The 4,167-nt window shown below is 36.9% G+C and overlaps 1 protein-coding gene across 2 annotated transcripts in view; it reads right to left on the bottom strand.

The window, feature by feature from the left end:
• Positions 1 to 3,659, bottom strand: part of LOC119580753 (importin subunit alpha-4-like) — a 68,405-nt gene extending 64,746 nt beyond the window's left edge. For both annotated transcript variants that reach the window (XM_037928849.1, XM_037928850.1), the window contains exon 1: positions 3,514 to 3,659. The gene's annotated coding sequence lies outside the window, so the exon portion shown is untranslated. The remainder of the gene's footprint in view (positions 1 to 3,513) is intronic.
• Positions 3,660 to 4,167: the final 508 nt, after the last annotated feature.

Raw genomic sequence — 4,167 nt, 5'->3', positions numbered from 1 at the left:
ACCAACGCCAACGCATTGGTATCTAGGAAAAATGCTTTTTGCGACATATTTCCTTCAAAAATCATATTATGACTTCAGCATGAATTCTCGTTGGTATTCAAAGACTAGTGAAAATTACAATGCTTTCACATCACTCTGTACATTCCATCACAGGCAAAGCTCAATAGGAAACACAAAGTTGGAATGCAAACGTCCTATTCCCCGAGCGTGTTAACAGTCGTTATTCTAGTCGTGATAGATCGTTATGTCCCCAGCCATCATTGTTTTCTTTTTCTCGCTCCCATTTTACCATTATCGACTGCATTTATATCAAGGTATTTCAGGAGAATGATATTGGGGAAGTGAGAGTGTGCAGGTATCTTGCCATAGGCGAATTAGTTATGAACGTAGCGCAAAATATGGCTTCACACTCATCTAAGAAAATCGAAGTTGCTCGCATGTAACACAGTCTACACATAATACTACGTGGTCAAAGTACATAGGAATCTTTTATATCACTATTTCCTGACCGCAGTAGTATGCACAACAGATAAGTTCTAGAGCACTCGATACGCGGAGTAAACTCGAAAACCTTATATATATTGCTTTCAGATGAAAACATTACATCTACCCCATTATTAGAAATCCTAAAAAAAAAAATGTAAGAATGCATTATAGCGCCAGAGGAAATTGCCCTTACCGGTGTGTGATACAGCCATACTAACCACGCTCCAGACTCAGCCGCATTTGCAATCCTATTCGATATATATAACAACGATCCATTATTGACCAGGACTTCAGTACCACACTATATTGGTGGAGGGGAGCGATGAGAGAGAGAGGAAGAGGTCGAGGAAGGATTGGAGGAGAAATAAGGAGAGAGGAATGGAGTAAGATTGGGAAACGGAGAAAGATAAGATTTACCAATTAAGAAAAAGATAAAGAATGAGGATATCAAGAGCAAGGAAGATGGAGAGAAAGTAAGGAGGGATGGAAATTGATAATTAAATAGATTAAGTCAGAAATAAGTAGAAGTGTGAGGTAGAATACAGAGGAGAGGAAAGTGCAGTACAGAAAAAAAACAGAAGTCCGAACATGTAAAAAGGAAGGAGAAACTGCAGTCAAGAGAAGCACAACACAAAACAGCAGATTCATTACTTATTCCTCCACAAACATTGCTGATTCGATAAGACTGCCGGAATTCCTATTTTTTGTTTATAGTTTTTTGTGTGTATGCACGCACGCACGCGCACACACACACACACACATATCGAAGGCCACCATCAGTCAATGTCAACAATGGCATTGTCTCTAGCCACCCTCATATCGGTCGAGTTAATGCCTGGGCGACAGAATTTGAGGAGCAAGCTGTTGCCCATGTATCATGCTCCCTCTCTCCACGCAGATGATGGACCCAAAGGAACGGTACAGACCGACACGGTTTGGCACCAGCAGCGTCGCAGGAGCTGCCTTTGGGACTCTGGCTCCGGATTCTTCCTCAGGGTTGATTTCCGAAGACTTTTCATCTTATAGATGCTACAAGGTAGTGGATTATTTTGTATAAAATGTACTCCCGTAGCCTTTGATCATACACGGACTGGACTACAAAGCAGCATTTGTTTTGTACAAGGTGAACACCCATAGCCTTTGACAATACACGGACTGAACTACAAGGCAGCAGTCGGGCACCACTATCGTATCTAAATAAGACAAATTTCTGCAAATCCGTGCGTGTGTGCATTCACACACTCACACATATGCATATGTGTGTACGTGTTACATATGTGTGTACTGTACACACACATACATACATTCATACATGCGTACATACGTACCTAAATGCATACATGGCAAAGTCGGAAATGTAAGGAAACGAGCGAATGTAAACGTGTCCACGGCATACATAGTCTGTCTAAGTGAAACTTTGGGGTGGTTGATGAATGGTTTAGAGTGAATCTGGAGGGTAGGTACAGTTACTCTAAGATTGGCACCGTAGAACTCGGCATTCTGGTAAACCATGCACTTCCAGAGAATCCTTTTATGAGTGCTAATAAAGCTGTGGTCAATCTCTGCGTAGTGTTTACGTGAAATTCCTTTGCTGCAGTGCATTTATGTTAATGTTTAATAAGGCATGACAAAGCTGTAGAGTTTATATATATATATATATATATATATATATATATATATATATATATATATATATATATATATATATATATATATATGTGTACATATATATATATATATATATATATATATATATATATAAGATCTATAGAACTGACTGAATGAATCAATAAATCTCTACTACTGAAGATTAATTATTGCTAGCTACTGAAGATGCTCTGTATCGCTATAGCCTGATGAAAGGTCTAACCCCTTATCGCATTCTGCTAAATCTCCCCAACTCTGAGACGATAGCCAAATCCGCCTTTAGCCAGACGTTCCTATGCAGAAGCACCATCTAAGGACAAACGTCAGCCGGTCACTCAGGGTAAGTGCCACCTTCGGCATCTTCCCTGACATCATATATGTAGTAGTTGGCTGGCCATAGTCCCTTATATTCATGCGAGGAGTTTCCAAGATCTTTACCATGGTTGTTGCCACCAGACTACATACGGGGCGCATGTAGTCTGGTGGCAGATTGGTAATATTAATAAAGACAATAATAATGATGATAATACTGAAAGTAGTAAATAAAATAACAATTGCACAAATGGAAATAGAGTGGATGCCGAAATGAGTCCTTTTTTGAGAGGTAGGCCAACACTTTCAGAGTTAGCAAAAGAATTTTTTTTGTACGAGTGTACAGGAAAACAAAGAAAATGCCACTCACTAATGCATGTAAATGTATCTTTATATGAGTATGTTTGGTATTTATTTACTATTTAGTAGCAACTGAATTTTATAGTTATCACTATTAACATAATTACTATTACATTACTATGATAATTGCCATTCGTATCCTCGTTCTTCTTAATATCAATACCATTATAAGTAATAAAATTACTATCGCAGTATTACGGCATCATTACAAAAATGAGTAGTATTAACACTACTTTTTTATAAATACATTATCATGTTAAGTTATCATATCGTATCATTATTGTTTTTATTACCATTATTGTTATGGTAAAGGTTGTTACTGCTGTTTCTTTATTCTTCTTATTATGAATACTGTCTCGAATTCTCATAATTACAACAAACATCATAAATATCGAACCGCCAATATTTTTGTTTTTGCTTGTTGTCTTGGAAGAAATAATCTAATATAATTAATATAATAATTTTCCTTTTGCCTAACCAAATTGATGATGACGAAAACTAACTACAATCATGTCGACGATAGTAGTCCTGCTATTTTATTTTTCTTTCTTTCTTTTATCGTTATCATAATATTTCGTAGTTCTTAATAACATGGATAGTCATGTACCGTTTTTTTCGAAACGTTCTTGTTAGATTATCTCAACAAATTATGGAATAAAATACCTTGGCATAAAAAGTGCATGCACGGGATTCTTAGTATTTAGTTACCTTGTTTTTATTCAGTCCAGTCACCTTGTCTCACCACCGCTTTTATTTCATTTGCAAGTTATTCCATGATGAAAGAAAAAGCCATTTCTGAATCACTCATAAATGACTCCGAAGAAAACACAAGGAATGTACACTAGTTCTCCGTGACAGCCAGAATAGCACTGACCGTGAGAGAAGCGAGGAGCTGACTTGCCTCGTCGACTCGGGGCTTTGCGTCACCATCACCTGCCTGTTGCTCGGACAACGATACAAACACGAGTTGCCGACATGAAATTATGGCCTTTCCTGGATTAACGTGCAGACATAGCATGTACAAAAATGTCCAAAAGAGTAAATGTCACTTATATACGTACATACATATATATATATATATATATATATATATATATATATATTGTGTGTGTGTGTGTGTGTGTGTGTGTGTGTGTGTGTGTGTGTGTGTGTGTGTGTGTGTGTGTGTGTGTGTGTGTGTGTGTGTGTGTGTACATATATATATACACATATAAATAAATAAATATATATATATATATATATATATACATATATATATATAGGCCTGTATGTATATATATGAATATATATATACATATATACATATAGACAGATAGATATTGATAGGCACACACACACGCGCGCGCGCGCATATATATATAT

This window comes from Penaeus monodon, chromosome 14, assembly GCF_015228065.2.
Source record: "Penaeus monodon isolate SGIC_2016 chromosome 14, NSTDA_Pmon_1, whole genome shotgun sequence".
NCBI classification, from domain to species: Eukaryota; Metazoa; Arthropoda; class Malacostraca; order Decapoda; family Penaeidae; genus Penaeus; species Penaeus monodon.
The sequence above is the reverse complement of the archived record's forward strand: the minus strand, read 5'-3'. Positions and strand labels throughout refer to the sequence as shown.